The sequence below is a fragment of the Pelodiscus sinensis genome, chromosome 3 (genome assembly GCF_052426305.1).
Source record: "Pelodiscus sinensis isolate ZL-2025 chromosome 3, ASM5242630v1, whole genome shotgun sequence".
In the NCBI taxonomy this organism is placed as follows: domain Eukaryota; kingdom Metazoa; phylum Chordata; order Testudines; family Trionychidae; genus Pelodiscus; species Pelodiscus sinensis.
Window position 1 is genome coordinate 184843497 of NC_143054.1, and position 26442 is coordinate 184869938.

Sequence of the window (26442 nt, forward strand, 5' to 3'; positions counted from 1 at the left end):
ATTTCCTTCCTAGTGGCACTTTCCAATTCCCATACTTTGCAGGCTTCATGGCCACTTCTTTCCCATACGGTCCACTAAAATGCTTTGCAATGAAATATACTCTACTGACATTTTAAGTGTCATGCTGGTATTTGAGAGTTAACACCCCAGTGCGATTAATTGGGTGAAGGACTTCACACTTCTCTGAGCCATTGTGTCAGGCTGTCTAGAGACTTGGGAAGATGACATTGCATTAGTTTACACCTGCTTCCCATTCTCCCATTTTTATTTTCAATTGTGAGGTCTGGACACTTACATATTTTTAAAAATAGCCAAGATTCTGCAGAATCCTAATGTGCCACAAAAACCCACAAAATACAATGAATGAACTGGATGTTTGGCACGCTGCATACCTTTGGCACAGACATTTGGGGATTTAGTCCTCAATCAGTAGGCATACATAATTGGTATAACTGTTAATGGAAGCAATGATGTGGCTAGTAAGTGGAAAGTGGAACACATGCTGGATAATATTCTGCCTGTATACATAGTATGTTCATAACTGACATGAACATGCCATAACACACATGATAGGAATGAACCAAGTGGATGTAAAAACTTAAACAACAAATGGTCCTTTAGCACCTTAGAGACTAACACAAAATGTAGATAGTATCACAAGCTTTTGTGGGTACAACCCGCTTCTTCAGATGAATGGAGCAAATGGATCTAATGGTCCAAATAAATAGCAGAAAAAGAGAGGATGGGGAGGGGAAGAGAAGGGAAAAAAATCTTGTCAATTAGAATGTCCATGCTAAATGATGCTAATAGAGTGGGCTGTAAGTGCTCGATACTTAGCTATCCTGGAAAATGACCCCTCACTCTCACAGTCTTGGGGGACAGGCCAATCCTCATGTACAGACAACCCCCTAACCTCAAACAAATTATTTCCAGTAACCACACAGCACTCTTCCATCATTCTCACCCAGGAAATCACCCCTGCAACTCCAGTGCCTACTCTATCCACACATCTACACAAGTGACGACATCACAGGGCCTAACCACATAAGCCACCAAATCAGAGACTCAGACAACTGCACAGCCACCAATATGTTCTATGCCATCAAGTGCCAGCAATGCCCCTCTGCTATGTATGTTGGCCAAATTGGACAGTCTCTGCGACAAAGGATTAATGGACACAAATCAGATATTCAAAATGCCAACACACAGAAACCTGTTGAGGAACATTTTAACTTGGCCGGGCACTCAAAGGATCTAAAAGTAACTATACTCTTACAAATCAATTTCAAAAACCAGCTGGAGAGAGAATTTGCCTTCATTTGCAAATGTGACACTTTTAATCAAAGTTTTAATCAAGACTTGAATTGGATGGGCCACTATATTCAACACCTTAATGACATCAAAAGCTAAGTATTGGGCACCTAGAGCTCACTCTATTAGTCTGATTTAACACAGACACTCTGTTATTTATTTGTACCTCTGGACCCCTTGCTCCATTCATCTGAAGAAGTGGGTTGTGCCCATGAAAGCTCATCATACCATCTACATTTTTTGTTAGTCTCTAAGCTGCTGCAAGGACCATTCGTTGTTGTTGTTTTTTCTTTTTTTTTCAGTTACTGACTAACACAACTACTCCTATGAGACAAGTGGATGTAGTAAAACACAGAGATTTACTGTATTAATGTATTTATAAAAGCCCCGGGAATAAGTCTGAAAACTGCCATAAGAAGGGTTGCTTTCAAGCTATTAATTGTGGTGGATAGAATTTTCCAAAGTAGCTCAGGAGAATTAAGTGTCCAACTCCCAATGGATTTCAATTGGACTTAGGAGCCTTACTCTCTGAGGCTCTTGTGAAAAATCCCAGCCCAGAACAAAGCATAGTCTTGGCTAAAAGGCTGTTCTGTGGGTCAAGTATTGTCAAGTGGTTTAAAGTTTAGGGGTGAGAGCTGGGCGGTCTGCATTCTGTAACTGGCTCAGTTACCGACTTGCACGTGACTTTGGGTAAGCCGCTTAGCCACCCTGTCTCTCCATTTCTGTGTTAATAAACTGAAGTTAAGATCTAGACGGCAGGGGATAGTGAGACATTGTGTAAAGGTATTTGAGATTGTAAGACATAAGGCACTGAAGAAAGGCAAAGCATTAATGAAAAAAGTGCACACGCCCTTTTAGGCAGCATCACTGAGCAAGGGGAGAGTCGGGCTAAAGAAATAGAGAAGAGGTTACTCATGTGTTTGGCAGGAGGCAAATGACCTGGAGGAACAATTTTCAACCTTTCTGCATTTGCAGGCCTCTAAAAAATTTCAAATGGAGGAGCACAGGCCCCAAAACAGGGGCAACTGCTTCAGGGCCTGGCAATACAAAAAGGCCCAGAGCTCCTGGTCATCACTGCTGCTACTGAGGTAGCGGTGGCAGCTTGAGCCCTTTAAATCACTGCCAGCGCACTGTGATGCCTCTGGGCAGCAATGAGGGTGGTCTGGGGAGGGCACACTGCTCTACAGGCCATGCTGAGGGCTGCCTAACCCAGCCCCACCCCTTCCACCTGAGGACCTGTCCCCCTTATAGCAGCATGGAGCAAACCCCCTCCCCCCACTTGCTTAGGGAGTTGACGAGGCTGTTGGCCCTGCTGGAGGTATAGACCCCTTTGGAAATCTTAGACATTGTCTGCAGATCCCTATAGGTTTACTGACCACAGGTTTAAAACCACCTTCTTACAGAGTACTTGCCTTTTACAACTTGGCACCTTCTATGTTCATGTGTTTTCAGCATCTCAGAGACCAGCCCTGGAGAACATAAGGACATAAGAACGGCCAGACTGGGTCAGACCAAAGGTCCATCTAGCCCAGTATCGTGTCTTCCAACAGTGGCCAATACCAGATGCGCCAGAGTGAACAGAACAGGTAATTATCAAGCGATCCCTCTCTTGTCATCCATTTCCAGCCTCTGACAAACACCATTCCTACCCATCCTGGCTAATAAGTATTGATAGACCTAACCTCCATGAATTTATCTAGTTCTTTTTTTCAACCCTTCAGTCCTTCAAACATCCTCTGGCAAGGAGATCCACAGGCTGACTGTGCACTGGAATGATGAAACAGTTCTGAAATACTAAGTGTGTGACACATTCTGTATTAATACCAAGAGGCCGAAAGCTGCCCATGAAACATAGGCACACTGCACACTCTCCAGGTTTGCTTTGCAGTTCCAGTAACATAGAAATACTGGTTTTGATAGTAATGACTGCACCACACCTAAAGCGAGGCAGGGAGGGAGAGGGGGTTGGAAATGTCATCTGGGCTTTCTGAAAGAAGGCAGAGGTGCTTTATGGGAGGAGGAGGAGGTCAGAAACAGCTACAAAAGTGAATGATGGTCAGCTTTGCGTCGCAAACTTAACCCCCAGTAATGTGAGGTCTGAAGGCCGCAAAGGTGCGGTGTGGGAAGCCCCCTTTTCCACACAGGCAAGGTAGCACCTACCCTCAATCCTCTAGAAGTGGCAAATATTAGGTTGGGTTAGGACCTGTTGTGGACATTGTGCCAGACACTCCTTTTTAAGGGGGGCTGAGAAGGAATTTTTCCTGCACCACCAGATTGGTTCAGTGGAGTGAGGTTTTGTCGCTTAACACAGCAGGTGTTGGGAGGGCCTTTTCTGGTAAGAAGAAAAGGTGGTAGGCTGTATATCCCAACTTATTTTGTGCACTGCAGGTACTCCATAGGGAAGACATCCAAGGCCCAGAAAAATAGTTGTGTAAAGGACTTAAGGAAGTACTGGATAAAGGAACAGAATGGGGGATGGGAGTTGGAGATGCTAATGATTGGAATGACAGGGAGCCATATCCTGCCTCCTCCCTCATTCATATAGCCCACCTTAACCTTCCTATGTGTGTGGGGGGGTGGATAGTGAGGTCCAAGGCATGGGTGAGCTGGGGGACCTGAATGGAAGATAAAGGGGTGGCTGGTGGAAGCCCCAGGTAATGATTTGAATAAACATGGATTTGCCCGCACAGTATACTTTATCTTCCAGGTAGTCCCAGACATCTGATAATAAAATTGCTGTTCGATTAAAATCGATATCAAGTGTCGCCTGTCCTTATGGCGGCGTACCCACATAATGACTCTGTCATCTGTTGTGAAACATTCTGTGTTATGTTTGTGTGGGCAGTGCTATATGAAGATAATTTGCAGAGTACTGATTGTATTGCGTTTTTGTGCATTTTTAAATTGGTATTGTAGTCTGGTCCTCAAAGAAAAACCTAAAATCACACTCCTCCAGCAATATTTGAGACTAATAAACTCTCTTCGCTTGGTTTATCCAAGCAACTTTAAAAGGTCTGTGCCCAAAATAAGACGTGAAGGAGGCTTTGGTACATGCATAGGTAGGATTTGGGCTTGGTTTTAGTTTTATTTGTAAGGAAATATAGCAACCTTGAGAGGGCCTACCATGCATTATTGTTCCTGTCCAACACAGAGTCAACTAAGGATCCTGGGTAATGTAGTCCAACCAGCATTTCTTGTAGTATGAACTACTGTAATTAACACCAGAACAAAAACACAACGGGCCTAATTCAAAGCTCATTCAAATCTAAGAGAATGTTTAACGTGACCTCAGTGAGCTTTAAATCAAGCCCTTTATGTAGGTGATAATACATTTACTGTGGGCTTTAAGTGTTTAAGTTGACAAATATAAAGAACATCAGCCAGTTGCTGCAGTTAAAAGAACAAAAGGTGGGTACAGAAGAATGCCACATAGCATTGTTAGTTATGTTTAGTAGATTTTTGCAGTTGTGTCTGTTTTAGAAAACTGTTGCCTACGGTGGCCTCTGAAGCACAATAACCTGTGCTCGAAGTGTGTAGCACAAACTAAAGTGCAAAAGTAGAAGGCTGCATATCATGGAGGGGAAATTACATAAGAAGACAGTTTCCAGTAATCCTTTACAACTTCTGGTGTGTGCTGTAACAAATTTCAGTTGACATAATTGAAGGACAATAGCTGGTACCTGTGGGTGAGAAGGGATTTTGTATGCTGATTTGTGAGGTCAATTGTGTGGCATTAACTTACTGTGTATTTCTGAGTGGACTCTTTTCATGGCTCTTTAAAAGATTCCAACCCTGGAATATAATGTAATAGAGAAAATGAATTATCTGTTGCTCTTTTTAAGAGAAATGCTTGTGTAATCAAAATTGTGTAAAGCCTTTTCTTTTACATGAAGAGTGTTAGACAACTAGTGATGGGGATTGGGGCAGCAAATCAGACTGAGTACTTGTGACAGGATCTGGCAAGCACCTGGAAAACTGCTGCTTATAGTAGCAATGTCTGAAAGGTGCAAAGCTAGCAGAGCATAAGGGGGAAAAGCTTGGAGTTAATTAAAAAGCGTCTTCACTATGATATTAAGAGGCTAGCAAAGCATTATTTTAATAATGTAAGAAGTTTATAGAAGGCCAACTGAAAAAAATCTTTTAATTTTGACAAATTACCGTCTAAGTCAATAACATAACCAAATGTTTCCTAAACAGGAGACTGCAGCTTCAGTATATTGTCAGGCACTGCTCTTTTATGTATTTTCAAAGCAATCTCATCATTTAGTATATATGTGAATATCTATTCATATATACACACATGCAAATATACATGCCATCTACACACATCTCTCTCTCTCTCACACACACACACACACACACACACACACACACACACACACACTCATATATTAATAACATATAAGCACATGTTTAGGTCAATATATATTACAATTTTTTAAAATATGTCAAGTTTGGTTATATAGAAGTGTATGTTGGATTGACCAGGTTCACATATGGAGCGCTGTCTGATCATAGGTTTAAAACCTCTAGATTACCTCTGTTAGTTCAACTATTTCAGTCAATCTGTAAAATTCACAGTATCTCTTTCTTAGTTTTCACAAATTTGGAGTTAAGTAATTGTATCTTCAGAAAGCTCTATTGTGATGCTGAATTTTAGTAATTGACACCAATAACATAACTTTAAATTATCCACATTTTTTATAGTGGATAAGCCAGTCTGCTTGTAAATACGTTGAAGGATAGCATGTAGGTGGCAGAAGAATTATGCTACAATTTTAACAGCTAATAAATCTTTATTTAAACAAGGGACCTCTAAAATTTAATTAGGCATATAAAAGCAGAGATCATTCTGAGGGTAAAAATATGCCAGTTCTCACAAGAAAAGACATCTGCTTCATGGAAAAAATAAGTTAAATTTTACTCTTCTATTACTGTGTCAATAGGAAAGTTTTCCTTGAGGGATTGCAAATGTCTAACTTAAGGAAAAAATTCATGGCACACGCCTGGGTATAAAATAGCAGTATCTTGTTTGTGAGCCCTAATCTTAATTGTCTGGCTAACATAGTCACCATCACAGTCTCGTTCTGTCTCCTAAAGGAGAGATGATAGTCCCAAATCAAAATGGAGCTGCTTGTTAGTGAGTGTCTCCCCCATACTGCAGCGAGTACCGTGATTCTATTTTAATGAGACTCAGGATGATGATAATGGTAATCATGTTAGCTGTGCAATTACATGTCCCATAAAGTGAGCACTGCTCATTTAAAACCTTGTGTTCATTATGAACTAAAACGGAAACTTTAAAATGTGGATAAGATAATGTTAAAGATGAAAATCGAATCTCACATTTCTGATGGAAAGTTTGAATGCATTTTCTGAGGCCCACCCCAAACATCTGAGGATCCTATAAAAGCATGGGATCATCACATCTGTAGGATTGCATGACATAAGATTGTGTGATTAAGTGCAGTTTAAAGAGTCTTGTATAAAGTCTGGAGTCTGCTTGCTGGTTCACCATTTCCCAGTTGTCTATGAAGTTGTTGTTTTGTTAATCACTCATTTTAATGTCTGAAAAATAACTTTTATTATTCACAAACTTTATTGTGTAGGTGGAAAGTACTATGGAGAGAGAATGTGGTCAAGTATGTAACACTTGCCTGTTTAGACCGAACGCTCTGGGGGCTACAGAACTGTCACAGGGTACATCTAGACTACAAGCCTCTTTCAAAAGAGATCATTTAGACAGCAGCAACACTTTCAAAAACGTGATCTGCTTTTTCAAAAGAGAGCACCTAGGCAATCTGGACGCTCTCTTTCGAAAAAGCCCTGTTTGCGTTCAAGAACACCTTTTTCCGAAAGAGCTCTTTTAAAAAAAGATATTCTTCCTCATAAAATGAGGTTTACCGCTGTCAAAAACACCACATGTTCTTTCTATTTCATTTTGAAAGACCGCAACGGCAGTCTAGGTGAAGTTTTTTTTACTAAAAGGCCACTTTTTTAAAAAAAAACCTCTGTAATCTAGACATACCCACACTGTATGAATGTGCAGTATTTAGCACAATGGACCCCAGATCTCAACAGAGGCATCTGGAAACCATCCTCACACAATTATTAAATAGTAATATTATCTTGTGTTGTCCAACTAGGGAGGGTTTTTATTAAGCTTTCTGTACTTTGCCCATCAAACAGACTCTGAAGTCCAGTTGAATCTATTTGAGATAACTCAAGATATACCATAAAGTTCATATGCAATGAGTCTTGGAATATCTTCAAGGCCTGGCCAACACTAGGTCAATTAGCCCCCAAAGGTCAATTTTGTAAGCGATGCATTCACACTACCAAGTCTGTTATTCCAGAATAAGGGGCCACAGAATTTGAACTCAGTAGCCCTGCTTTTCATGAGGAATAATGCTCATGAAATAGAGAATGAAATAATGTTAGGGTGGAGGCGCTGGTGCTGCTAATTCAAACTAATTGGCCGCTGGGAGGCCTCCTGCAACTCCCACCAGGGGTTCTTGGGGCTCTGAGTCTGAGGTAGTGAGGTGCCATTAGTGGAGCCTGCCTCAGACTACATTTGATACTTCCCCGTACTAAGCTCACAGAACTTTGAATCTGTAAAATCAGGTGCCCAGAAGTCAAATTAAATAAGTTTGAAATAATCTCCTAGTGTAGACATGGCCAAAGTGATTAGTACAAGATACAATAGGTAGCCAAAAATCTATGTTTGAAGGGAAAATATATGAAGATTGTTTTGCAAAGTGTGTTGCATATAATCCATGCCATTTAAAAGTTCATCTCTGCAGTGGGTTGGTTTGTGCTCATGTGTCTTTTTATTGTCTCCAGGAACCCATTGAAATTCAACAAAGTTCACCTTGCAAGGCTAACACTTGTAACAGCTGTGCTAGATTTGTAATCATTTGGCCCAAGAAGGCAACTCTGCTCTCTGTATATTCATTAATTTATTCTTTTGGCAAAAATTTTATGTAGTGTCTTGCATTGCTCTTCCCCTTCCCTTCCCCCAAAAAACCCTGTAGCATTCTGGGATTTGCCCTCTCTATGGCTAAACAGATGTGGAACAATTTCACGTACTTGATGCTTCCAATGTTCTGGGAAATGAAACAAGTTTATTAGTGATATTTTTAAGATTTATGCTTATTAAGTATGGTGAGGACAGTTCTTTCATGAATCTATCTCTGTAGTCTCTTTTTTAATATGAAATTTGTGCCGCGCTTCAAGGACTCTGCTACTCTGCTAATATTTTTGATTGTCAACATATGGATTTAAATAAATTGGCAAAAGTGCAACTTTGTTCCATCAAGTTTATAATTTACTTTTAAAGCCTTGTGAGTAGTGTAGGCTGTCTGTGATGGAAGACAAAAGACATCACAGAGACCAAACACACTGGACAAAATGGGCCCACTTCTGCCTTCAGTTTCACCTGCACAATTCCACACTGGCCCACTGGACAAATGGTTTGGTTCTGACATGGTGGATTGCAAAGATTCTTGGTTTTATAAAGCAATTGATTTTACATATCACAAGATTTAAATGCGTAAAATGATAGCCAGATGTTAGATCCAGAAATGGATCATGTTACTAAGAGCCATTGATTCAACTGGGAACAATAACTACATCTCTAATGACTTGCAGTGGAACACTTTAATGGGAGCTATTTTATCTAACAGTGTGTCACTGCTATTATTGTTAATGTTGTGCCACTCTGGCTAGGGTTGTCTGAACCCAAGCTTGGTCTAAAAGCATGAGGTTACAAGCCAAATAAATCTTCTTTTTAGCTCCACCTTATTTCTCTGTCCACTTCAGTTCTTCCATATCTGCTCTCTTCATCTCTTTTCACTGTTCCCTCTCTCTGCATATTTACCGTTGGGGATTACACTTTCATAAATACGGGACCTCTCCCATTTCTCCCCTCCTCCCATGCCACTATGTTATTCCATTCTTTAAACATCACCTTTTTTCTCTTTAACTCACAATTGGTAAAGCTGGATAGGCAGTATAGAAACATTCAGGGCAGATCTTTAAGCAAATAAACTCTAGACCTCAGTGACTGTAGTTTACTGGAGAATTCATGGAGCAACAGTTGAATCTTCTTTAGCAGGAATGAATGACACCTAGGTGCTTCCTTACAAGTGATGGTAGGTAGGACACGTTTTCTGAGTCTTCTGGCAGAAGAAGTCTGCAGAACAACTAGAGCAGAATCAGGAGAATTCTAGGAAGACCAGCAGGGAGGAAACTGAAATTCAAGTCAATGTTAGAACATATAGCTCCCTGAAAGATCTGTGTGATTTGCACCTAAGATAAAGACCTGGATCTGGAAATTAAGGCACTGGGAGCTATTGAGATTGGAGCCATTCCTATTAAAATGAAGAGACAGAAAATCCAAAGTGAGGAAAAAGCCAGGAAAGAGGCTGAAAGCTGGGGAGGGAAGATCAGATCTGGAAATTTCCCGAAGCCTGGAGCAGGAAAGGAGCTGGAGATGACAGAGAAGGAAATCTAGTAGGGAGAATTTTCAGGGGGTCTGAAGGGATGATCACCATGTACTTGCAGTTATGTTACTCAATCACTAGATGAATGAGAGTGCCATGTAAAATTCCTGACAATGTGACCAATGGTAAACAACAAAAAGAAAGCTGGAGTTTGAACAGTGTGAAAAGTTATTTGTTTATAGTTTATAGTCCTTTCACAAACACCTGTTTTAAAATATACTGTGATTCTATGCGTCACAAAACCATAAGTTATGTACACGCTGAGGCAAAGGCCTTTGTCAGGCACTGTAGTGGAAAAGTTCCCCTTTTTCTTGTTTCAGAGCTTTCATTGGATTTATGTTTTACACTCTGCTACCTTCAACTGTGAATTTTCTTTTAAATGTTGCGTATCATGCTAGCAAACCAGAATCTAAACATAGAGGAAAGAAAAGAGATTGGTTGGGTGGATTTTAAGTAGCACAAATTATGTCACATTCTGCTTTTGCTGACAGCCCCTGCTGACTAAAAGACAAGCAAAATGTCCTGTATCCTTCACTCCAAGAGGTCTGGCTTTTCCCTCATGGAGGACTGCAGACATAAAGGACAAAAGTTGAGAGCAGGGGTATGACTCTAATCCAGTAATATGATCCTTTTACAACTGTGTTTAATGAAAAATTCATTCTTTTTCCTCCTCTAACATAACGGAAAAGTTTATGTTTGCTACACATGTTGGGTTTAGATAAAGGAATAAGCATTGACAGTGTCTTTTCTGGCACCTAAAAAATAAGAGGCTAGATTTTAAGTCCGCCTCTGATTAATTTGTTGGTAAATATAATTTTACTATTCAACTGACACTAATAAATGTTTTGAGGGATGAAGTTTTGACATTGTTTCTTTATCCTTGTGCTACATATAAACAGTAATTGCCTAACTGGCAGTCCTATGACTGGATATAAAGCCCCTGTTTATATAGTTCAGATGTCAATTTCTTTTCTGCTTTGTCTGCAAAATAAACAGAACGAAAAAATGTGTCAGTAACGAAATTTCGCAACTCTGAAAAAGTAATTGGACCACTAGACAAACTGAAAAAAATCCTTCAGTTTACGTGTTTCTGGCCTTTGTCGCATACAGCTGTGTTATAGCTTATAACAACTAATCCTTTTTGTGGGTATTAAAGTAAACGTCAAGTTGTTTGGACACAGTTTGCAGACAATTTTTCTGTTTTTAATTTCTCTACAGAATACACATATTTACAATTTTCTACAGGAACTATCTATGCTGAATTTTATTTAAGGAGTGATTTCCAGATCAAATTGTGTGTGAAGCATTGAATATCTGTTCACCAGATTTACAGAATTTATTAAATTAGAAACTAAATTTGCTTTCTCGCAGTTTTATGCTTACCAGGAAATCATTTGTTTTTTTGCATTTTTATGGTACTATGTTTGTTTGTCTTTGTTTTAAATGTGATTACCAACTATACATAAACATATCCTGGCTCCTTTGAAATTGGTGTCCTTGATTATGAGCTTTGGGGAGCTTTTAAAAAAATGGATTATCTAAATATATTGATACTGATAGCTTGATAACCATTTGTTTAATCTCAAATGGCCAGCCAATGTCGTTTTTCAATATTTAGCACCAGTAAGGGTGCAGAACGTCATCTCATTTAGAAAACTTGTGATAATAATTAGCTTTATTTGTTCTATGTTGCCTTGGAGTTTATGCCTAATGGTTTATAAAGGTCTGGGATTTTACAGCCCAGCAGGGGGTAGCCAAGCACTGGCAACTAAGACAAAGTGTATGGTATCCTTCATTATAAGGACAGCTATATAGAGCACAGGGTCTGTCAACAGAATTTACTTCCTGATAGCTAAGAATATTTACCATATTGTAGTTACATTGTGCTTCATTTACTTTAAAAAAAAAACAAAAAACCATGGCATGTGAATTCTTAGTAAAGAATATTGCAACAGCTTATTTTTAAGGTTTTAGAAAGGGCTTCGGTTATTGCTACACAACTTATAAAACATTCATGCTCAGAGCTAATGCCCGGTGCAGAAAAAGAGAGGGGGAAATGGGTGTCTGATGAAAAATTACAGGATTTTTGGAAATTCTCAGCTTGGTTAGCCTGATTTTCAAAATTTGTCAGATTTGTGTGCCCACATTGCCGTGGTTGTGCAGCACACACAAACTGCAATTATTTTGATTACCTGATGGGCATCTCTTAGCACACACAAAATACTCATTAGAGGTACAGGCACACAAAAAATGGAAGCTCATTTTGAAACTCATGGAGCAGACCCTCAACTCATGAAAATCAATGAATCTACCTTTATTTACAATGGGTGTGAAGCTGATGTTTTAGTGTTCTTAGTATATTGTGATGCAAGGACCAGTGACACCACGTGCGCGCACGTGCAAACACACACAAACACGATGAGATTATTGGTGGAAAACTTCATGCACACATTCAGATATCTTTGTTTTGTTGGGAAAATGTTGGAAAACATTCATCAAGAAAACTAACTGAAGCAAACATGATGCCTGGAAAATAATATTATCACCGATTGTTTATAAAGCATGGACACCTTGAATTTCCTCTGAGATCAGGGCCCCATTATGCTAGGCACTGAAGAGGCACATAATGAAAGACCAGACCCTTTTCTGAAGACCTTACAGTCTAAATAAATACAGACTAAGAATGATTGTGCTTTTCCATATTGCAAACAGGGATTAAGTGACTTATATGCAGTCACAAGGGAAGTCTGTGTGAGTGAGGAATTGTACACAAATCGAGAAGTCCCTTTCTCTACTAAAATTAGAATGAGAAATATCAACCAGGACATCCATCTTCTTAAAAAAAAAAAAAAAAAAAAAGACAACATTACCCACTAAATATACTCTTCAAAAGACACAGGCATATAGCTAATACAGAATTCTTTCAGAGGAGAAGCCATATTAGTCTGTACCTGCAAGAACAAAGAGGAGTCCAGTGGTACCTTAAAGACTAACAGATTAATTTGGGCATAAGCTTTCGTGGGGGAAAATTGACTTTGTCAGATATAACTGTAAAAGGCATATAGGTGCTAAGAGAAGAGAACAGTTGCTTTTTTCGGTAAGTGACTGACAAAGTGGTTTTTACCCACGAAAGCTTATGCCCAAATCAATCCGTTAGTCTGTAACAGGACTCCTCTTGTTTTTATAGATTTCTTTGTGACCATATGCACTTACTGAAAAAGCAACTGTTCACTTCTCTTCGCACTTACCTTGTTGCCATCCTACCTATGCCAGTCCGGTTTCACAGTGCTTTTTGTTGTTGTTTTTCCTCAGTGCAATGAACCCATATGTTATGAGTTTCTGTTGTAGTTTTAACCTCTAATATACAATCATTATAGCTTATCTCGTCTCCTAAATTACTCTAAAATCCAATTATAAATCCTCTTTCCTTCAGTAGCACACAACTTGCCATATTACTGAAATGCTGGGTAGCTTGTTTTTCTAAATTAATAACAACTACCATTTTCCATCTGGTTTTAGCATGGAAGCCTTTTGTATCACCACACCGCTTTCCTATAATACATCCTATGGTTCTTTGTATATCTTGCTTGTGTTAGAAAAGAGAACAAGAAAGGTCTGCCAGTCAAATTTTCTGTATTCAAAATTGTGAAATTATGAAAATCCTTGCAGAAAGATTTTAAACTTAGTAGATAGGATTATTGGTGGGAATCTACTATAGTAAAGTGGCAACCCGTCATTTTCAGGTGTCAATAAACATTTTTCCTGGAGGTGTTTGTTGCTATTTTAAAATATAATTTATTGGTTTCAAAAATCAGAGTTCATGAGTTATACAATCTGCAAGGAAAACACTGCTGTAAACCAGTGTAGTTCTGCTGAAGTCAAAAGAGCTACACTGATTTACAAAAGCTAAGGATCTGGCCCAACCTCTTGTTAAAGAAATATCAAAATGCCTTGTCTTATAATGGTCATCAAATCTCTAGCTGTTTTGAATCAGCTCTGTTTTAGATGAACGATAAAAATAAGCATTGAATGATTCACAGGTTTATAAAATATGTATCCTGATTTGCCAGAATGTCCTCTTTCCCTTTGCAGAATGCCATGGTGCCCAAGTGAAGGTTCCATATGCTAATTGTTCCCTGACACTAAATCTTTTGCTGCTGGAATATTAATTATGTGGATAAAACCGCTAGCCTGTTTTTAATAAACTCTCTAGTTCTGTAAGCATTTTCTGAAACCTAGTGTGAAGATCCAGTGATAAAAGGGATGCAGTGCAAGTGATGATTCTCCATGTACCTAGAGTGAGAAATACCAGAAAGGCTTATTAATAAGGAAATAGCATAATCAAATCAACACAAATATCTTCCACCTCATAATCACAACTGTGCAACAAATCACCAAAGAATGGAGACCACACAAATGTAAGAAGGCTCACAGAGTAAGAGAGAGAGTCCCATAGTCTTTTATATGTACACCAGAATAATATCAGCCAACTGCTTATGAGGTAAGTCCCCCATTTCAAAACCACGTGATCACATTAAAGAGCAAGCTTGAGTTGTGTGGCCAGAGCAGATTCTACAGTAGCAGAGCCCTTGGCAGATATTAAGGGGAGTTTCAAGACTTGTGAAGCACTTGGATACAACAGTGATAGCCCAGGATAAGAACCTAGAGAGAACTTTGAACTACAAATACTATATGATACCACTGTGAAGTCCTTGCCCATGAAACTCTCTTCGATTTTCATGAAGTTCCAGTAAAGAAAAGCTGTAGCATTGGGCCCATGCGGTCCTATCTTACTCCTGTACAACTAAGTGGCAAAAATTCCATTGACTTCATTGGTGTAGGATTTAGCACCCAGATCAGAATTTCCAGGAGAAGACATTTGGACTGCACAGATTGGGGCTGTGAAAGGAGTCCTGGCTGTACAGGGTCTTGTCAGGATTGCGAAGGCCAGAATGGGCAGTAAAATAATACTGAAAATACTATTGATAGTGTGAATCATTGAAGTCAATAGCAGCCTTCTCATTAACTTCAGCAACACTACATCATACCCTAATTAAGCTCACTTATTTTATATAGCACTTCTAGAGCCATCCTCCATAAGTTTGTAGTGCTACTAAATTTGCAACACTTTTGGTTAATATCTTCTCATGCACTTACATGCATTTTCTCTTATTTTAAATTTTACCTACTCCTTAAATGATTGCTTGGGTTTGAGAAATATTTTAGCCTATTAATCATGGACCAAAAAATGTGTATTAGTATGTATCTAGAAAATATTGTAGAGATATCTATCTATCTATCTATCTATCTATCTATCTATCTATCTATCTATCTATCTATCTATCTATCTATCTATCTATCTATCTAGTTCAAGGTAATATTGCAATGAATATTTACATTTTTTAAATAATGACTTATATGACAGTAATCACATACTAGTACAAATGTTTTCTGTTTTGAATGACTCATTAGTTGCTTTGTAGGACTATCCTGGTTTTAAGATTCAGATTCAAAATCTCTTCTGATTTTTGCTGTTCAATTTTGGCAGTGGGCCAGCAGCAGATATGCATAATATTTCACTGTTAGACCTTGCAAACAGAATATCCTGCTGTGCTAAAGAAAACATTGTGTTTCTTACCCCATGAAAATAATCCATCACTTTTCAATCAGCACGAAAAAACCAAAACCCTACAACGCTCTACCTGTTTTTTCCATCAGACTCAAGAAAAATTAATGGCTACGATGTGAAAGGTGGATTCTTCGTACATGATCCATTAAAGTACAAACTAATCAAAATATATCTTGCATCTGATTTGCTAAACAATATGGATCCAAAGAAACATGTTGCAGAAACAGACTATCCTATGACCTTTATAACCTCATTCCAGCCACATTAGCTTTTCGTTTATTTTGAATATTACATGTAGCTGGAAAACATAAATAAAAGACCATCTAGAAGATCAAGAGGATGGGCACAACTCACAACTTCTAGTGAGTGCAATTATACATAAAATATAAAATAGGTATCTAAGATATAGATGTGTGTGTGTGTGTATCGGGGGAGGAGAGGGATGCAAGATGTCCAATCTCATTATGGGGCAAATATGAACTGAAGAGTCCCCTTTCTGCTAACAATTTGCTGGAATTAGACACACAATACTAGGATAGTCTCAGGCCATATCTACATTATGATATAAGGTTGAATTTATTAAGATGAACATTTTAGCAAATGATTTTGTAAAGTCAAAGGTTCATGTCCCCACTGTGCTCAAGAATTCAATACAGTTCAAAGTAGTGCATCCCCAGTAGGGTGGCTGCCATCAACTTTAAGAGCCATGCGCTGTGGTAGGTATTGCACAGTTCCTGCGCCCCTTTGCATTCTGAGTTATGCTCCCAGTGCACACTGGGCCCAAAACCATATAGCAGTAGGTGGTTCTGGGTACATATCAGCATCCCATAATGTACTTGTTTCACCCTCCCCTCCTACTTGCAAGCGACAGCAAACAGTCTCTTCACACCCTTTCCTTCCCTGATTTCCATGTAGATGCTAGAGTAGCATAAGCATGGAATCCACCATGAATCCCTTTGAGAATCAAATCATCATGGCAATCATATTAACCATGGTGAACCTTATGCTGGAGAATATGCAGCGCATATCCAGAGTCAGCCACAACAATGAAGAATCTCAGGCAGCCATGAACATACTCTTCTGTGAAGCACTTGAGTTGAGCAACTTGCAAATGTCAACAGCAGTAAATCCTCTAGACACAGTGGAATGCCAGTTCTGGTGAGACTGAATAGTTATGCAGGTATGGGACAATCAGCAGTGGCTGCAAAACTTTTGTGTGCTTAAAGCCACTTTCATGGATGCCTGCAAATTACTTTTCACCACCCTGAAGTGCAAGAATACGAGAATGAGACCTGCTTTGACAGTGGAGACGTATGTAGCAATTGCTCTTTGGAAGCTTGCAATGCCATGCCAGCCAGCTACAGGTCAGTTGGGAATCAGTTCCGAGTGAGGAAATCTACAGTAGGGGCTATTGTGATCCAAGTAGCCAAGGCAACCAATACCCTTCTGCTATGGAGGGTAATGACTCTGGAAAATGTGGAGGACATATTGGAGCACTTTACCCTGCCGGGGTTCCCACACTGGTGAGGCAACAGATGGAACACACATCCCCATCTTGGCACCCAACTATCTTGCCAAAGAATACATAAACCACAAGGGGTGCTTTTGAATGGTACTGTAGGCGCTGGAGGATCAGAAGGTTGCCAATTTCAGTGTGGATGGTTGGGAAGGTGCATGATGCACGCATCTTTAGGAACGCTTGTCTTTTTAGCAAGCTGGAACTTTTCCCCCAGACCAGAAAATTACCATCGGAGGCATTGAAATGCCAATAGGGATCCTTGGTGACCCAGCCTACCTCTTCTCCTGTGGCTCATGAGTCCCTACCTGGGCAGTCCGGACCACAGTAAGGAGCAGTTCAACTACAGGCAGAGCAAGTGCAGAATGATGGTAGAATGTGCCTTTGGGCATTTAAAGGATAGGTTCCACAGTCTACTGACTAGATCAGACCTCAGCGATCATCACATCCATCATGGACTTCAGGTCTCTTCCTAGTTCTTCACTTCCAGCTCCCTGCATGCTCTCCTGTCCCCATGCTCTGCTCTCATCTCCAGCTGCATATTCCTCCATTCATTTAAGTGCTCCCTGTCCAAGTGGGTGGATTGCATTTGCTCCTTGAATGTATCATCCACAGTCCATTTTTGCCTGCTGATCTGTGCTAACTGGACAGCTGGTGGAGACAGGGGAGCATGCAGCATGCTCGCTTTTTGTTCTTGCTTTACAGGAGATAACGTTGTAGAGCTTAAAACCTAATCTGTTAGGCTTTCCTTTTTTCCCTATCTAGAGACAATAGGGATTGTTATGCACAAGGCCACAGTGCTGGTTTGAAGTGGCCACACTGCAGTGGGCATACCACAGACTTCTTAGGGGAGCAGCTGGACTCGATGTGGTGGGAGAGTGTAACTTTCCCTTCCTGCATAACCGTGCAGGCAGAAGAGGGGTGGGAGTCTGGATGTGGCCTGGGGCTCAAGGCATACCTCCTTGAGGATGAGCAAATGGAGGTTCACTGCAGAGGCATCAGCTAATAGCTTCCTCGGCTTCATCCAGGTTGCTATGTGAGACATCAATCTTCTATGAATCACACAGTGATAGGGAGCGGATGTTGACTGCATGTGACCAGAAACCTGATCTGATTCTGCAATGCTTTGTGCTGTAATGATGCCAGACCACTTACTACTGGCTTGGCATGGAAAGGTGTCCTCCCGTGGAGGAAAGAATAAGACAGGCCTCCCCACAAACCTTGTGAGACTGATTAAAGAGTTCCTCTATGAGAGCTTTATGGAGCTGTGCAGGGAAGATTCCTGCTGCATCTCCAGACATGTTAATATGCTGTTCTGAGGACCCTGTGCTGTTTAGCTCAGTGGCTGCCACAGATCACACCCAGCTGCTTTAACCCACCCAGAGCATGATAAAACGTTTCAACTCACCAGAAGTGCACCGTCAGTGCCCGATTGTGAGATAGCCTAGGAGAAGGGGATTATCTCCAAAGCTACGAAAAGGTCCTGGTTGTGGGTGACATCCATTACCCTGCTTGCCTGCTGAACATTCCCCTCCTCTTCCTCATCCATGTCCTACATGCTGCTGCCTGAGGCTGCCAGAGGAATGTGTCTTGGGAGGACTGGCTAGGAAAACTGGTTTGGTTCCCCACTATCATTGCATGCAGATACTCACAGAAGCAGTATGTTTGCAGGGATAATAGAGACCATCTGTTTGCCTCCTCCTTTCTTCTGGTACAATTGTCTCAGCTCCTTTATTTTTATGTGGCATTGCCAGGCATCCCTGGTATAGCCTCTTTCCTCTGTGGCCTTTGCAATCTCCACATATTTATCTGTGTTCCTTTTGCTGGTTTGTACTTGTGCAAGAACAAATTCTTCTCCCCACACAGCAGTGAGGTCCAGGATCCCCTGCATGCGTCATGCTGGTGTTCGTCTGTGACCCTGGGGACGCCTGGTCAGGTGTGCAGCTCAGGTGTGCTGCCTGCTTTGTGGTCTGCTCGTCACGCTGGCCACACAGGAAATGAAATTCAAATTTCACTCCTGGCCAGAGAGGTCACCACAAGGCACTGTGGGACACCTTTCAGAGGCCAAGAACTTTCACAGCAGTGTGTCTGCACTACCATAAAGTTGACCATGTAAGGTTGAATTTAGTGTTACTCATGAAAGCAGGAGTACCAAAACTGACTTTATCAGCCCTTAAAGTTGATGGAACAGGTTTGGTGGGGACTCATTGTTTAGAAATTCAACCTAATGTGGCTAAGTTCAATCTAAACTCCCAGTGTATACCAGGCCTCACTCTTTGTGGTCCCAGGTCAGAACAGTATACACCCCACTTTCCACTCCATGCAACAAGCAGGCTGTGTTGAATACAGAGAGACATATCATTTTGTTAGTCATGTATTATTGTGCATTTATGAATTTTTACTGTGAACAGCAGGCATCACTGAAATGTGGACACTATAATTAAATTTTCTTTAGCATCTGTGGTATTTTCCCTTTTAAGTACAGGGAATACAAAACATGTTGGTGCCTACTATAGTGACTTGTATAGTTCATACTTGCATTAATTTCTCTGGTATATATCTTTCATATGAAAACATAGATTCAGACACACAGAATATCTTAATATATACTATTTTTATTCATTTTCAAGTGCTAGAAAACTAGTCCAGGAAGCTGTAACCTTACCAAAGGGGTAACTTACAGTTATTATGTCCAAGCATTAGCTTTTTTTCCCCATCCATCAGGCATTAACTTTTCACTATAATCTTCAACTACAGCCAATATTTTATATGATGTTGATGGACAAATAAATACAACAGATGTGGTGTAGGTTCTTTATTTATGTTTTTAATCTAAGTGTAATATTTAAAATAAATTTAAAAGTTAATGCAGATAGGTAAGGTCATATTGGTCTCCTGTGATCTATTATTTCTTAGTAAGGTCTCACATATGCCTGCAGTCCGTCTATGCCTATAAATGTAAATGGAGGGCATCAGGCCTCGCATTGAAAGGGCAGGTTTGGAAATGTGTCTGAAAAATGATTTTGGCAGTGCACATTTGAGCAGAAAAATCTGGGAATGACCGAGTCAACAAACTCAGCAGGATAGTTGAGCTCTTGGGTTTTAATTACTAAATATTCTTCATTATTCCCCTTTGAAGAATTTTAATTTGTGCATTTTTAGACCCTTGAATTTTGAACTTCGGATCACCCCTATCCTCCAGTTGTGAAAACAAGAGCTTGTCAGTGGAAGAATGAGTTCTCAACAGAGCTGTTGGAGGGCGATGTGTAACGTGTCAAAAATGAGAGCTCTGTTATATTGCCATGATAGCAATATAGGATGACTTGCCAGCCCACAAGTATACTGGGTGTTTTGCTACTTACTTGTATTCCTTTTTCAATCTAATATTTTAGAGCAGGCTTCGGAACGTGTTAAATGGAGGTTACACATCTCATAAAAACTGCCTCTTCCTCCCAATGCTTCAGTATAGCATGAGAGGGAGGGCAAACTTTGGCCAGCTTTCAGGCCTCATTTTGTGAAGGAAGCGACTTACTTTGGAGTCATGTGTCTATTATCTTTCTTTTAGTCTTTCTCTGTCTTTGACCTTTAGAAGAAAAAAGAAAGAAAAAAAAAGGAAAATTTCAGTCTTGTGTCTGGAGAAGGCGAGAGTTTATTCACAATACTTCCATTGACTCCTTCCCTAAGGTTCATCAAGTGTACCATGCCCCATATACTTATCACTTCATGTATGAGCGAAGTGAGTAAAATAAATTGGTAGTTATTGACGTTGGTGGAGAAGAACATAAAATATGTCTTGATCTGTAAGACCAATTATATTGGTTAACAACCTTTGGGTCTCATTCACTGAAATGGAAAGTCCATTGGTCTGATTTTACAGCCCACAACCCAGCTGAAGCTGTGGGCACTCGGAAAATCAGGTCTCCTATTATGGACAGACCATTTGCAATGATATAGTTAAGGATGAGCCTTGCTTTGCACTTAAATCAGGGTTTCTACTTCTATGGAACATATGTTATCCTCCCCAAAATTACAGTATTTACTTTTGGAGTATGGAATAGATTCTCTGAAAATTTGCAGTTAAATACATTAGTTTAGAAATTAAAATTAATTCTAACTTATTTTCTTTAAGAAAATAAGCAGATAGTATCAAGACTTTTCTTTATCTCTGATAATCCCAGTAACATAATACCTGAGGATTACAGTGGATGAGAAGCTGGAGATAAGTCAACAGTGTGCCCTGGTAGCCAAGAAGGCTCATGGTATATTGGGGTGCATTAGGAGGAGGATTGCCAGCAGATCTAGGGAAGTGATTATTCCCCTTATTCGGCACTGGTGAGGCCACCTCTAGAGTATTGCATCTAATTCTGGGCTCCCCATTACAGAAAGGATGTGGACACACTAGAGAGAGTCCAGCAGAGGGCAACAAAAATGATTAGGGCACTGGAGCACATGACTTATGAGGAAAGATGGAGAGATTTGGGCTTATTTAGTTTACAGAAGAGAAGAATGAGGAGTGGATTTCATAGCAGCCTTCAAGTACCTGAAGGAGGATTCCAAAGGGGATGGATAGAAGCTGTTCTCAGTGATGACAGATGACAAAACAAGGAACCGTGGTCTCAAGTTGCAGTGGGGGAGATCTGGATTGGATAATAGGAAAAACTATTCCATTAGGACTGTGGTGAAGCACTGGAATGGGTTACCTAGGGAGGGGGTGGATTCTTTATCCCTAGAGGGTTTTAAGTCCTGGCTTCACAAAGCCCTGGCTGGGAGGATTTACTTGGGATTGCTCCTGCTTTTAGCAGGGGATTATACTCAATGATCTTCTAAGGTCTCTTCCAACCAATGAGTCTATGATACTGTCCAATCCTGCCAAGCAGACCAAATTCACTGAAATCTTGTGCACAGGCTACATTTAAAAAAGGATATACAGTTTTTAGGATATACAGTTATTTTTGCTACCGCCCTTCATATCTGAATGTTTTTCCTTCAGCAAAGGCAGAAAAATAAGTCTGCATTGAAGAATCCCATGAATAACTGTCATATATATATATATATATAGTAGCCCAATGTCTGAGAGTCTGTAATGCTGAAATGCCGGCTGTTCTCTCTGGGCCGCACTGTTGCTGAAATGCTGGCTGTTCCCTCTGGGCACCCCATGCTGCATGGGGAGCGCGGGACCCAAACGGCCACTTGATCCTATGCAGCGGCCCAGCTGAGCAGCGCAGAAGTCAGCCGAGTGCCACGGCGGTGACGTGCGGCATGACAGCGGCAGCGGCTCCAGGCCCCACCCCCTGGCCGTGAACAGACCCTGGCCGGAAGGAAGGCGGAGGAACGAGGGGGAGGAGGAGAGGAAGGAGGAGGTGGAGGACAACTGGGAGGCTGCAGGATCAGTGTTGGGGCGAAGGGAAATGGTGCAGGGGGGCAGCTGTAGCTCATCGGCAGCCGCTCAGCCGGGCTGCTGTGAGGGAGCAAGTGGCGCAAACAGCCATTTGGGCTCCACGCTCCCCATGCAGGAGGAGGAGGAGAAGAGAAAAGGAGAGTGAGAGGCAGGAGGGGGAGAAGAGAAAGAGACACAGAGAGAGAGGCAGGAGATGGAGGAGAGCTGAGATACGAGAGAGAGGGAGGCAGTAGATGGAGGGGAGAGAGAGAGAGACAGAGCAAGAGACCGGAGGCTCAGGAGAGAAGACCGTTATAGAAAGGGAATAGGACGTGGAGGAGACACCTGAAAATCCTGCTTTATGACGGGCTAATTGGCTAGTTTCAAAATGGCTGCCATTGTAGTCAATGGGACTGAAGCTACCATGCAGATACTACTTTGGGCCAGATCCATTTTTTCTTCTCTCCCCCTGCATATAACCCTGACATTCAGTTTCCTTCTCCAACTTGTCCCCTGACTTACTGGTGAGCTACTTTATTCCTTACTGCCTGGTTCCTTAGTTATATTTATCTTGTTGGTTGTTGGTCACACTGGCCCATGGTCAGCCTATGTTTTTGCCCCCTCTAATACATCTGAGGTCCCTAGCAGAGGCAGTTTACCTCAAGGAAAAGCACTTAGATGAAACCCTTATCTTGTATATTGAATAATGGGGAAAACACGAGAAAATTTAAGCATTGGTTATCTGGCTATAGTTCCTTGTCCTACCCTACATAGGATCCAGTTAAAAGACTAATGTGGTCCCTCATTCTCAGGCAAGGATGGGCTCAGTACACTGCAGAAACACCTTGCTTAGCCCCATGTCACTATGTAATAGCCCCTTTTAGCTGATTCAGCATCAGCACTCGCAGTCTCCAGGGGGAGATTGTTCCAGCTTGTCTTTTCCAAAACAACAGTTAACATGACACAAGGGCCTTTGAGGTCAGTGGGGAAAGAAGTGGAGAAATTTGTGAGGGCTCTTGGGAATTGTAGTTACAAAAACAAAAAAGGAAAAAAGGAAAGAAAATGAAAATCTGAGGTTAGATTTATCAAGAAAAGAGATAAGGACATCTGGGGTGAAATGAAGAAGGCTCTGATAAAGCATAACGGGATGAAGAAAAGGCAGTAGTACCCATAGAGACTAAAGGAGCCATTAGATGAGTTTAAGAAACAGTTGGAAGGCAGAGAGAAGAGCCAAACATAACCAACATTAAAGCAAAATGCAAGCTTGTCAAAGCACTACCAACAGTAAAAGGGAAAGAGCCAAGCACAGTCAGCTAGCTATTCCAAACATCTAAAGGTGCCAGCTGGCATCCTCTGGAGGAAGCATCCATCAGTAGTATGATAGGTTTTTTGTTTTTTCCTTCTTCATTGACCATAGCAATATTTGTCCAGGTATTTGCAATGTCTGCTACATGAACATTAGTCAAGAAGAGGGAGGCAGACATGTTTGAAAGTCTGTACTGAATGGCCTCATACAAAGACACTCTCAGCAGTGACTTCGAGGGGGAAAAAAAGGATAGACTAACCACAGAAGGCTTACAACTTGGAAGAGGTTGAGATACCAAAAAGCTATGGATAATGAGGAAGGAGTTGAGAAAGAAAAATAATTGTAAAGGAAGCCTCCAGCTTAGTTCAAAATTAATGTTCACCCTATGCTCATATTTCTTCTGTGGATGTTGTTACTGCATATTCATACGACAACAGTAGTAAGAAACTTGCGAAGCAACAAAACACCACGTATTTTGCTGAAGCGTTATTGTCACCATTTTAGGAGGCAAAAAAGCAATAGTGTATTTGTCTACCAATCCCATTGTCTATTGGGAGCAATTCCATTAAGTAAATGGAGTATACCAAGAAGCAATCAAGAATTAAACCAGAATCAGGCCTAAAGGGCAGCGGACAGTTAGAAGGCCAAATTCTGCTCCTAATTGTGCTGAAGTCAATCCAAAGTAATGTTGTTAAAATACATAGATTTGTGCCAGATTTAATATTAAGTAAATGAGATCAGGATTTGGTCCAGATATTGAACCAGTTTAATAATAAATGTATTATAGACACAGGATAGTTATCCTTATGCATGAAGACATTGATAACTCACAAATGGTGTAACCACATACCACTAATCAGAAGTCTGATGCTTAGATATACTCAAGTACATTTCAACATGACACAGTTAGCTAGACTGTCAATAACTTCTTTGTAGTGATTCTATCTGAACGGATGATGCTCTAGACCAGGGGTCTCCAAACTTTTCAGCCCGAGGGCCGCATTAACTATCAAACAGCAGTTCGGGGGCAGACTACACACTTGAGGTCCAAATAAAAAACAATCAAAACATGGATGTTGTTTTTAATTATTTATTTAATATTATTTTATTCAGTTATTATTTAATAACACATTCATACACTACACATGAACACCTGTATTAGTGTGAATGGTGAAATTGTTTCCTGGATGCCAAAATAGCAGACATTTTTGGCTTTAGATTTGTTGTCCCTAACATCAACAGTGACCTGAGATTATCATCGGACAAGTTTGTTCTCAAATTGTTCTTCACGTATTTCATTCTTGAAAATGTTTGTTCACACAGGTATGTTGTTCCAAAGATTGAAAGGTACCTTGATGCAAAAGTTTTGACATTAGGAAAGTCTTCCTTGGGCAAAAACTGGTAAAAACCCACCAGTCCTATTTTGAACTTGTCCCTAAGGAGGTCATTTGCTTGCAACTCAATGACTTCCAGCTGTAGTTCATCTGGGCAACTGGCCACATCTGCTTCAAATGGGTTTTGAAACAATCTCACTTCTTCTGCCTTTGAATCCAAAAAGGTCTCCACGGGCCGGATGAGAGGGCCTCGCGGGCCGCATCCGGCCCCCGGGCCGTAGTTTGGAGACCCCTGCTCTAGACCATTGGTTCCCAAACTTTTTGGCATCACGCCCCCTTTTTGATTTTTGAGAAACCCTCATGCCCCCCCCAAAATCAGGAAAACTTGGGGTGCTATTGACAGGGGTGTGTGTGGCTGGGTCGCCTCATGTCCCCCCCTTGGAATTTCTTCTCACCCCTCGTAGTTTGGGAGCCCATGCTCTAGACAGTTGTTTTACCCAAACCTTTAAGAAAAATGGATGGCTAGAATTAGCCTGTAATAGCAGGTGGTCATCGGGGTTTCATTTGGAAAAATACTTGTTACTCTGTTGCATATGTACAGTTGCAAAATGGATTAATAAATATAATTGTATGTTTCTAAAGCAGAGGGGAAATTTCTCTGCTTTAGAAATTACGTGGGGTCAAATACTTATCCATTTGTTCACCTGCAACTCTGCATGAAGTCACAAAGGAGGCTTCCTCTTGAGCACGTGTGCAAAGGCTAGTAGCAGTGTAGTGAATATTTATCCACCCCAAAGTCACTTTTTTTCTGGCCTTATTAGTCTAAATGTTATTCTTTTCCAGCATTGTAAATCTATGAAAGGTTACTCCGTTTTATTGGTTGTACAAAAAGAATCGTGGAGATTGGTTTTTGTGTTGTACTAGGAAAAGGTTCAAAAACCAATATTGATGATGATCCTTACACCAGCAAGTACAAGTAGTTTGAGAGAGGAGCCACCTACCTTGTCTTTTCTCCTCTCAATTTATGCCTTGTGCTTTAGGATGAAAGAGACTGGGTAGGTAGCATATCTACCGTCAACAGGCCCCTTCTTCCTGTACCGGTCTGTTATCCTCATGCTCTGTTTGCAATGGCCAGAATATTCCTTCTACGTTCATCTTCATATCTTTTTGCTGCCTGATTCTCAAATTTCTGAATGATCAAATGAAGGGTGTAGGGTGTACACTGAGAATTCCGGGTCTAAACTGTAATCAGTCTTATTTGTATATGCGCCACAACCAGATACATACCATTTTTTTCATGCCTAAAAATGTATGAGCATTTGAAAGGTGATGGGGTTGTTTGCTATAGCTTCATTCAAAATCAAAGGCACTACATGGATTATTATTTTTTGCAACAGAGAAGTTGGTGTATGATTTTTTTTCATTCTGTGTTTTACTTTTCTAACTGCAGTGTCAGGGGAGGTGA

General features: G+C 40.7%; 1 long non-coding RNA gene across 1 annotated transcript in view; it reads left to right on the forward strand.

Annotated features, from left to right (window-relative positions):
- Positions 1–5689, forward strand: part of LOC142828068 (uncharacterized) — a 36091-nt gene extending 30402 nt beyond the window's left edge. The window contains exon 3 of the long non-coding RNA XR_016349287.1: positions 2764–5689. This is a non-coding gene — a long non-coding RNA (uncharacterized LOC142828068). The remainder of the gene's footprint in view (positions 1–2763) is intronic.
- Positions 5690–26442: the final 20753 nt, after the last annotated feature.